The sequence below is a fragment of the Python bivittatus genome, unplaced genomic scaffold (assembly GCF_059951505.1).
Source record: "Python bivittatus isolate LINGU-HERP-01145 unplaced genomic scaffold, Pbiv_v1 ctg000580_np1212, whole genome shotgun sequence".
NCBI lineage: Eukaryota > Metazoa > Chordata > Lepidosauria > Squamata > Pythonidae > Python > Python bivittatus.
Window position 1 is genome coordinate 1,439,709 of NW_028277087.1, and position 10,896 is coordinate 1,450,604.

The 10,896-nt window shown below is 44.6% G+C and overlaps 1 protein-coding gene across 1 annotated transcript in view; it reads right to left on the bottom strand.

Annotated features, from left to right (window-relative positions):
• Nucleotides 1-1,020, bottom strand: part of SHD (Src homology 2 domain containing transforming protein D) — a 39,938-nt gene extending 38,918 nt beyond the window's left edge. The window contains exon 1 of the mRNA XM_088149916.1: nt 711-1,020. The gene's annotated coding sequence lies outside the window, so the exon portion shown is untranslated. The remainder of the gene's footprint in view (nt 1-710) is intronic.
• Between the last annotated feature and the right edge of the window lie 9,876 nt (nt 1,021-10,896).

The window sequence follows — 10,896 nt, forward strand, 5'->3', positions numbered from 1 at the left end:
GTTATTATTGTTATTATTATTACTTCTACTACTATTATGCTAGAAGTCTCCCTCGTCTCATTCACAGAGTTCCTTTCGGATGGAAACAGCTGGACTTTCAGATATTATTCTACCCAGAAGGGAGCAGATTAGGAAAAGAACCTAAGCACTCGGTACAAACAAATCATTTGTAGTAGCGCTGCCCCCGAGCCCCCACCCTCCACGAAATGCAAAACTGCATTTCTGTGCCATCTGCCTTTGGCTACCTCTCCTGCTTCCCACCGCCCCTTTCAAAAGTCCTACGATTTGGTACAGGGGTGACATTTGCAGGAAATCCAACTGGTTAATACGCGGAAAGTTCAACCCCCCCCCCAAAAAAGCCCTAACCTTTGAAAAGATGCTATCCTTACACAAACATCTACCTTATGTCAGCCCCCGACTGAACTCATCACGGCTCACATCAGAGTTTTAAAAAAAAAGTACTGAGCATAAGCGCATAAAGACTGCGCAGACTTTCCGATCTGGATCCAAAGGTAGCTTTGTTCCTCCCTCCTGCAAATCCCCCCCCCCCAAAAAAACCCTTCCATTTTTTCCACCGGGGCCAACCTTGCCAACGTTTTGAGCGCCGAAACGGAGAGAGAAAACTCAAATCTTTTTTTTTTTTAAACCCTGTTCAAGAAAGAAAAGAAGAAACAGAAAGGCGGGAAGGGGAGGCAGGAAAATCCATTTACCAGCGTCTTCTGCCAGGATCCGAAGGAAATTCAGCGGGGATGTGGTAGGATAAGACATATATTTCCACCAGAAAGGCACAGCCGTCCGTCCCTCTCCCCGCACCGAGACGCCGCTCGTTCCCATCCGCCGCCTGCTTTTTTTCGCCTTCGGTTGTTGCTATAAAGTTCAGGGTCTGCTTTTTTGCGGTTTTTAAATGAAAAGACCGGGGAAGGAGCTCCGAAGGAGAGGTCGCTCCGTCTTCTTTGTCTGCCTCTGATCGCAGCTACAGTTTCGGGGGCAAATTAAAAAACAAAACAGAAACCCCAAATAAAACAAAACCCGGCTCCCTTCCCCACGAGAGGCTCGTCGAAGACCTACCGTACTTTAAAGGCAGGGGAGGATCTGCTGCAAAGCCCTTTCCCCAGCGCCCCCCAAGCCCCCCCCTCCACGAGTCTGGATTTTTTCCCCCTATAGATCAAGAGCAGGAGTGAGAAGCCACCCACCCGCCCAACCTTCTCTTCCTTTTTAAAAGGAGATTTGCAAAAGCTGAAATGGAAAACTTTAGCTGTCAGGATGCTTCCCCTTCTCCCCCCCTTCTCCCCCCCTTAAAAAAAAGCCTTTCTTTTGGGAAGAGCCCCAGCGGGTTTACCTACCCCTTCCTCTCGGTTCAATCTTTGAATCTCAGCACGAATCTTAAGAGGCGCGTTTTCCAACGTGCCGCCCCCCCCCCCGCCCCGCCAGCAAAAGCGAAACGTCGCCGGGACCTTTCCTGCAAACCGCGGGGAGGGGGACGAAATAAAGGACTATCTTGCAGCTCGAGAGAGAGAAATGCGCACCGCAGCCCTTCCCGGTTTCTTTCTCTGCGCGCCCCCCTCTCCCGGAAAAGGTTGTATTTTAAAAAGAAAACAAAACCTTGCAAGCTTGGGGGGGGGGGTCGAGGAATTCACAGGTTGTTGGGTTAAAAAAAAAGGATGGGGAGGAAAGTGATGCGAGGAAGCCCATCTGGACAGCCAGAAAACCGCAGTTTTTATAGTTAGGAAGGTATATTAGGTATAGCTCAAGGAATCCCCCCCCCAGCAGCATTTTTTTTAAAAAGGGAGGGGTGAGTAAGGAAAGGTTAAGAGATTTTCAGCTTCGGTATTATTTAGTCTCTCCCCCCACTCCCCACCCCCAAATGTTACCCTTTGCGTTTTGTTTCAGGAGGCTTGGGAGAGTTATGGTATTTACGTATTTATTTATTTACTTAAAGGTAAGTGGGAAGAAACAGCATCCTTTTTTTTTTTTTTTTTTTAGGCTGCAAGCCTGAACAGGTTTGTCAAACCAGAGTGAGCACAAAGGGACTTACTTGGGAGTAAATGTGCACTGCAGAGTCTACACACACTCAGCGTAAGGAACAGAAGAGGGTTTTGCGGTATGAAATGAGAGAAATTAGGGGATTTTCCGATGCTCCCCTCTGTTTGTAACAGCTTCCTTTTTTCCCTTTTGGGGGGGAGAGAGAATGCCTCATCCACTTCTCCCCCCTCCATTAATTTTTCAAGAGGAGGGGGCCAAGCAGAGCGTCCCACCCCAATTACATCTCTGATGGCCTGAGGACTGGTTAGTTTTAAGATCTGGGGGGCGGCGAAGGGAAATAACGAAGTGATGGCAAAGCAGTGGGAAATGATCCCCCCCCCCCCGCTACCACAAAAAGGACCCAAAGCCGATACCGAAGCCGCGAAAAAACAGGAGTCCTGAATTAAGTGGAAAACGGGTGTGATTTCACTTGCAAAACAGACAAACCGAAGTGGACTGTAGTTAACACTAGTTTGCTTTCTTCGTTTTTTTTTTTCTGCTTTGCCACAAACTGCGCCCCTGTTTTCCCAAGAACAATCTCTTCCTCCCCCCCCCTTTTTTTTTTTTTTTTTTTTATCTGCCTGCAGTTTACAAGCGGATGTGAAATTGGCCAGGAGAAGTGAAATTGGCAAGCGGAAAAGACATTTGCTGGGGAAGGAGACCTTCTCCAAAGAAAACGGGAGTGAGATTTACGCGCCGGGATGGGAAAGCGGCCCCTGCTGCAAATAAATAAATAAATAAAGACACCCCCCCCCCCCAAAAAAAGAGAAATCGGTAGAGACTGGAATATCAAAGTCGCCTTTCTCTGCCCGGAAACTACAAAGAGTCAAAATTATATCTCAGTAACCCGATCCACCCTCTTTAAGGACGAGTGGAGAAATTGATTTGCAAAGAGACAGAAGGCTGTAGGGAACTGATATTGATTGGCTGACGGAGATCCCCCCCCCCCGCCTTAATACGAAGCCCTAGAGAATAAACTCTTCCCTCTCCCCTCCCGCCCCCCACTTCTCTTCACTGTAGTTAATGGCCATTTTGTAGCTTCGATTTCTCCCCCCAACGCCCCCCTCCCCATATTGACCAGAGAAGGAAAGTTGCTTCTGTTTGTGGAGGCATTAAAATAGGAAAAAGGAGAGAGAAACAGAGGAGGAGGAGGAGGAGGAATAGTGGTGGATCTACCCCCAATGGGCTTTTTTTTCCCTTCCTTTTTCTTTATCCCCTGGAAATAACCACACACAGCCACGCATGTGTACACACACAGCCTCCCCTTGTTAGACAGAGGAGATTTTGCTCCCTGGATCTCTGCCCAGAAGCCTTTAGGTGTGAAAAGGCACCTTGGCTGGGCTTTGACGGGAGAGACAGAAGAGTGGGAGGAAAGAAACAGGAGGGAGGGATGCGCAGGTGTTTAAAACATTTTTAAAAAGGAGAAGAAGAAGAAGCAGCTGAGATCTGGGGAAAGACTTAGAGGAGGAATTTAGAAGTGAGGGCCGAGAGAGAAGGGGCAGTGAGAGGCCTGAACGAAGAGGAAGTGGAGCCAGAACGGGGAATGATGGAAGCAGGAAGGCAAATCAAGATGTCTCCGGTAGGAAGGAGACAAACTTATCCATCTCCTTTGCCTGGAGGAAACCGAGAAAGATGGAAAGGCACGAGGCGGGATTTGAGCAGGGGAGGACCTGCGAATGTTAGCCTGAGAGAGAGAGACAGCAAAATAAAAAAAAAAACATTGCTGTGCCAAAACTGGATTTGTTCCTGCGGTTGGATTTGTTACCGGATTAAAAAAAAAAGCAGCCCCACTTTGGCCCCCGTTAGCCCTAAGAGGAGGGCAGCGTCCTGTAGGAACGGGCCAGCAACTGAAACCGATCCCTGAGACATAGCAGATGATCCCGGGTCAATAAATATATAAATAAAATTAAGTCACTGTTTTTTTCCACTAAACATACCAGCCCTTCTTCCCCCAAATGTTTGCAACCTCATTGGAACAGCCCAAGGCCAGTTTTACTCCCAGGCACTGGCCTTGCTTTGTCCTCAAGCTGTGGTTTGCAAAACCTCATTCCTTTTCTGTACTGCCAAGCCCACAATCCTTCTTTCTTAAGCCACTGCTGTCCTGCTACAGCACCACGGTGTATTTTCCTTCCCTCATTCTTGATAAAATTCTAGTCTTGAGCAGAGACGTTTACCTGCATTTTAGCAGTTTTCATTCACTGGATGAAAGAGAAATTGCTTTTGGATCTGGGCCTTCAGTTAGAAAGTTCTTAGGCAGGCCTTCCTCCTCCTCCTCCTCCTCCTCCTCCTCCCCAGTCCCAGTTTAATGGAATGCTGAGGCCAAATGGAAGCCAGTCACTTCAACATTTTCTTGAATCAAAATCAGAAATTATCAGATGGCTAAACCCACCTTTCTAACAGCATTTGCTGGAATGATAAAAGCATGGTCTAGTTCTCACCAGTTGGGCCGTTGTACAGATGGGATGATACGTAAGAGGCTTTTTGGAGGCAAAAAAGTTGAATCCAACTTATTTAGACCTCTCAGTGTAAGGTCAAATTACCAGAGGCTTTAGGGGGCACTGCTAGGACAAAAACTAGAGAGTTGTCCTGGAGGAGTAAATAGGGGTTTTTTTACTTCTGAAGCAAGGTTTCAAGCTCAGCTCAACCCGCCACCTTATAATGAGACATTTCTGTTCCTCGGCTAAGAGCTCCCCCACCCAATGCTGATACCCTCCAGGTGTGTCTCCCAGTGTCTGGGCATTTGGGGACTGAAATCCTTCAATTCTAGGGAGCACTGGCATGGGGGAGGGGGCAGGTCTTTTTTAATGAAACAGCTTGTCTTTTTTAATGAAATCCACATTTGTTTTATCATTTACATCACTGACATCAGCATCTTCTATTTGTCTTCTTCTTCTTGTGCATCAGAACGGCAGGAGCAACATTAAATGCCAACCACATTTTGACCTAGCACGTGGGGTGGTCCCAATACCGGGGCTTGTGTAATGTCAGAATGCTGGGTTAATTGGTTATGGGGTCATTCAGTTAACCACAATGGTGTGGTGTGGTCACTGCTAAGGCCCTGGCATGATGCCACAGCATGGGCATGTCTATACCATGCGCAGTGCTGAAGATACATCCAGAGAAAGGAAGGGAATTTCCAGTCCTTTGAAGAGACAAAGGCCCAGAAGGAAGTTTTAGCTTGCTTCAAAATGTAAATCTTAGCCCCCTTGTGCCAAATCAAGGAAATAGAGCATTTTTCCACTGCTGAGTTGAAGGGTTTCACACATATGAAAGAAATATAACAAACAAATACAGGTGGTCCTCAACTTACAACCATTCATTTAATGACCATTCAAAGTTACAATGGTGCTGAAAAGTGACTTACGGCCAGTCCTCACACTTACGACCATTGCAGCGTCTTCGTGGTCACGTGATCAAATTTTGGGTCCTTGGCAACTGGCATGTATTTATGACAGTTGCAGCATCCTGGGATCACTTGATCGCCATTTGCAATCTTCCCAGGGGGCTTCCAACAAGCAAAGTCAATGGGGGAAGCCAGATTCGCTTAACGACTGCATGATTTGCTTAACAACTGTAGTGAATTGCTTAATGACCATGGCAAAAAAGGTCGTAAAATTGGATACAACTCACTTAAGGACCGCTTCGCTTAGCAATGGAAGGTCCAGTCCCAACTGTGGTTGTAAGCTGAGGACTACCTGTAAAACATCTGTTAGCCACGAAAACAAGCAAATGGATCATAGAAGAAATCAACCCAGAGTTCTCACTTGAGGTACAAAGCACCAGGTTCAAAGTATTATATTTTGGACATATTGCACAAAGACTCAGCTCCCTTGAGGAGTCTATAATGCTGGTACACCATTGGAAGACCTGAAGGACCAAGCTGGGGCCAAATCACCCTGAAGAAGGTCTACTGTATTGTACTGTACTGTGTTGTATGCTGTACTGTCTTGATGGGACATAATCAGTCAAGCAATCAATCAATGCAAAGACCCAGCTCCCTTGAGAAGTCCATAATGCTGGGAAAGGTGGAAGAGTAGAGTAGAGTAGAGTAGAGTAGGGTAGGGTAGGGTAGGGTAGGGTAGGGAAGGGAAGGGAAGGGAAGGGAAGGGAAGGGAAGGGAAGGGAAGGGAAGAGAAAAGAGAAGAGAAGAGAAGAGAAGAGAAGAGAAGAGAAGAGAAGAGAAGAGAAGAGAAGAGAAGAGAAGAGGATGACCATCAGTAAGATGGAGGGACTTATTTACAGTGGTGATGGGAGCACCATTGGAAGGGCTGAAGGGCCAGGCTGGGGATAGACCATCCTGGAGAAGGTCTGTCTATGTGGTTGCTCAGAGTCGACAACAACCTGATGGCACATCACCCATCCCTCCATCTGTCCATCCATCTATGATTATACCATAAAAATGACTACTACTACCACAAACCTTACAGTGATAGTAAACTGGACATAAAAGAAGAAGAAAAAAAGAAACTGAGAGAAAGAGAAAAAATAAGGTTAATATAATAACAATATACAATGAATTCAACCCTTCTAATTAAACCTAGACCCACTGCTCCATCTTCTCAGTTTTAGAATATAAAGACATTTTGAAAACTGGGAACATATGGTATCTTGAATCCATTCCTTAACATCTGGAGAAGAAGTCTCTTTCCATCTCGGAAACCTAGATTGCTGAGCTCCAAACAGAGTTGAAATACTTTCAGAGTTGAAATACTCTCTTTAAGGTTGGGAGAAAATTGGCATGAAATTTGCCTCCTGCTTCTGATCCCAGTTCCCTGCCAGTCCCTGATTTTCCTCCAAGGCCATGGGTAACTAGAGGTGTCCACAGGGAGAAGGTCAAAAAGGTCAAGATGGCAGCCAAAAGCAAGTGTCACATGTAAAGAAGGGGTGGGCCTTCAATTGCATGGTGGTGGCCACCATCTTGAAGCTGTTCTTGATGGTGTTGGAAGCAGGTGCATCCATGGAAAGGGTCAAAAAAGTCAAGATGGTGGCTACTACCATGTGATTGAAAGCCCACCCTTCTTTATATGGGTTGCGATGCTCCATCACACAGGTATGGCTGCCTTCACACATACGTGCACACACACACATACAGACACCCAGGTGGGAAAGACTCTTAACACCAGAATAACTATGGATAATTTAAGTTGGTTTCGCTGATGGGCTGGGAAAGAGTAAAGGAAATACAGGCCCTGTTGGCCTTCCAGAAGACCATGTTCCCCCCAGGTGTTGGGGCGGTTGTTTATGGTTTTTGTAATGTGTATTTATTCAGGCTTTTGTTTGCCAGCCATACTGATTTGGTAAAGATGGACAGTGCTGAATTCTAAATCTGCTAAATAATAATATTGTGACCATTATCATTTTAACAGAATCTCGGTCAAAATTCCAAGTTGCATTGCTTGGAACAGCACATATATTATGACGTGTCTTTAACTTTCCTAGATCCTTGGAAGGATCCGATCATCAAAAGGACCAAAAGCAGTCAGAACTATCCCTGTAGACTGGATGAAAATAACGACAACGATGACAACAATAACACCCAAAAGATTTGGAAAAGCCGTTGGGCACAACAAGGCTGGACAGAATCTCAAGTTGTCACTTAAAAAAAGTTTCATTACGTGGAACAGTGCATATATTACGACCTATCTTGAACTATCCTAGATCTTTGGGAAGGATCCGATAGTCAGAAGTATCCAATCCAGTCAAAAACAGACTGTATACAAATAATAATAATAATAATAATAATAATAATAATAATAATAATAATAATAATAATAATAATAATGGCAGCTTTACTTGGAACAGCTTATATCCCGCAATGATCCCTTTAACCCCATCAAACGACAACATCTGCCTATCCCAGGTCCTTGGGAAGGACCTGATAGGTGGATCAAAATGCCAAATCCAGCCTAAACATCTGGCTGACTGTGTGACCACCACCACCAATAAGAGGTTGCCAAGCATACTGGTGTGTCTTGGTTGGGGCAAGGATGGAAACACACCACCCATGGGGGCATAGTCCAACCACATTTGAAATTTACAAAATCAAATTAAACAATGAGCATTACACCAAAGCAAGACACATCACGAGATGTCGACAGACTCAGTCAAAATAACATGCACACAATTATAAATTCCTGAACCTATCAACCCGGTACCTAACTGTGCAAATTACAGGGAACCAACCGTACTGTCTAACTTTACTCACCGCCATTCTCCCCATCTGCTTGTAAGCCCCTCCGCCAATCAGCCTGCTTTATTCAATAACTTTCCAAATTATTGTAAGCCCTAAGGCAGCGTGAGAGCTACTGCTCAGCCTGATTAAAGGGGGGTTCACTTTTCCAAAGAGTGAACAGATGGAAACAGCCTTCCTTCCCCCAAAAGTGTGATATCGACACCTCTGTATAGAAGGTGCTGGAGAACACGGACAAAATTTTGATGCTCTCAAATGATCCATATTTGATGCTTCTGCATGTTAAGGTGAGAGGCTGAAGTGATTACAGGTCACCTTTGTTTAGCAACCACAACTGGAAACGGCAACTCGGTCACTAAGTGAAACCGTGGCTGTGCTTATGATCTGACTTCAGCTTTCCTTTGCTTTATACACCTGCAAAGGTCATAAATGCGAGGATTGGTTGTAATTTCATCACCGTCGTAACTGTGAACAGTCACTAAGTGAGGCAGTTGCTAAACGAGGACAACCTGTACCACTTTTCTTCTGCAAATAGGTACATCCTGAACAACAACAATGGCTTGGATTGATTACCAAAAGCATTTGATTCACTACCCCATAGTTGGATTTAAAAATGTTTGGATGTTTTCGGAATTCATGAGACAATTATAACGTTCTTTAAATAATGCAATGGAAAAAAATGGGAAACAATATGGATGAGAAATACAAAAGGACTCAGAGATTTGAGTCCTTCTAAAATCAGAAGAGGGATTTTTCAAGGAGACTGCTTGTCTCTGCTGCTTTTTAATATGCCTTGGATTCCACCGGCAATAATTTTGAATAAAAATGTCATCAGGCTATGAATTAATCCAAGCGAGTGACAAAAATTTCCCCCATTTGCTCTACTTGGATGATGTGAAACTATATGCAAAGTGATCTAGAGAAATACATTCGCTTTTAGATACAGTTCAGATCTTTAGTGAAGACATCCAGATGGAATTTGGGTAGGATAATGGTGCAAGCACTGCTAATAAAAAAAAGGGAACACTGAATCTTTAAATGGAATTGAACTGGCAAATGGTGCTAAAATCAAAGCACCGGCCAGGGGAGAGAGGCCCAAGTATTTGGATATGTGAGAAGCAAACAGTATTTTCCCATGCCCAGGTGAAAAAAGAAAACCAGCCCCGAATATGTAAAATGAGTGAGAAAAGTTTTAAAATCAAAGCTGGGTGATAACACAATCAAAGCCATTAATACCTGGGCTGTCCCTGTATTATGTTACACAACAGGTATTTTAACTGGACGTGAGTGGAAACAGATGCTTTAGACCAGTGTTTCTCAACCTCAGCATAGTTTAAGATGGGTGGACTTCAGTTCCCAGAATTCCCCAGCCAGCTGGCTGGGGAATTCTGGGAATTGAAGTCCACCCATCTTAAAGTATGCTGACTGGGGATTCAAGGGGTTGAAGTCCACCCATCTTAAAACTGCTGAGGTTGAGCAACACTGCTTTAGACACCAGACCTGCAAACCTCCCGCAATACATTCTGCGCTGCACCCAAAAAGCAACATAGATTGCTCGTGTTAACCAAGGAAAATTGGTGGCCGAGGTTTGTTGCAAGGGAAGCAGACAGTGCAGGATGAAATCAGCGAGCGATTACATAAAAGCAAGCAAAGGGGGGAGGTTAATACATGTCTGCAAGGAAAACATTTTGAATGTGACAGAATCAAAGGTGACATTAAAAAGCCGAACACCTACAGCGGCACATGAAAAATGGGGAAAATAAGCCTCTGCACGGTCAAGAAATGGAAGGCAAGGTGGAAAGCTAGCAAAATTGGCAATGGCTTCAGACCGGATCCATCAAGAAGGGAACAGAAGGCTTAATGGTTGCAGGGCAAGAATCCGGGCTAGCAATAAATGCGATCAAAGAGAAGGATGAGATTGTTTTCCTTTAGCAAAATTGCCCAGATGAGACACGATCTCAGGCAATCTAAGACAATCTAAGATAATTTAAGACAAGACACAGTTGCGTGCAAAACTTGGACTTTTTGAAAAAAAAAAAAAAAGTATACATTTAATGCCCCAAAGTATTGGTAGAACCATAATGTTCATAATGGATTGTAATAGGTAAATGCAAATAAGCAAAATAAAATGTTGAGAAAATGCTCCAGAATTACCATGTACAAATTTTATGAGTCTTCTGAATTCAGACAGACCAACAGCTCAAACCCAACATGCTGGATATCACAGGGGTTGAAGAAAAGCAAGCTTTGCTTTATAAAAGTGGCAATCCTAAATGACAGTCGAGCTCAGAAGAAGCAGGAATAGGTTTGCAGCTGGGCACTGGGATTGGTGGGTGATTCTTAAATAATTGTTATAACTGGAGGAGGCTCAGAGATCCAGACTCCCAAACCCTTCAGGCTAGACTACTACAATGTGCTCTATATGGGGCTACCCTTGAAGACAGTTTAGAAACCGCCACTGCTTTGAAACACAGCTGCTACTGGAAATTATGTTCTTATACAGATGGCATTGGGTCCCCATCTATTTCAACTCCAATTCAAAATCCTGATCTTCACTTTCAAAGCTTTGCATCATTGGGGCTACACCTTGTCTTTGGACTCTGCCACGGATGCATCCGGCGATGTTGAGACGCCTCTGGAAGAGGGGAGACCGATATATACAATCCTGTTTGGATTGGATTAAG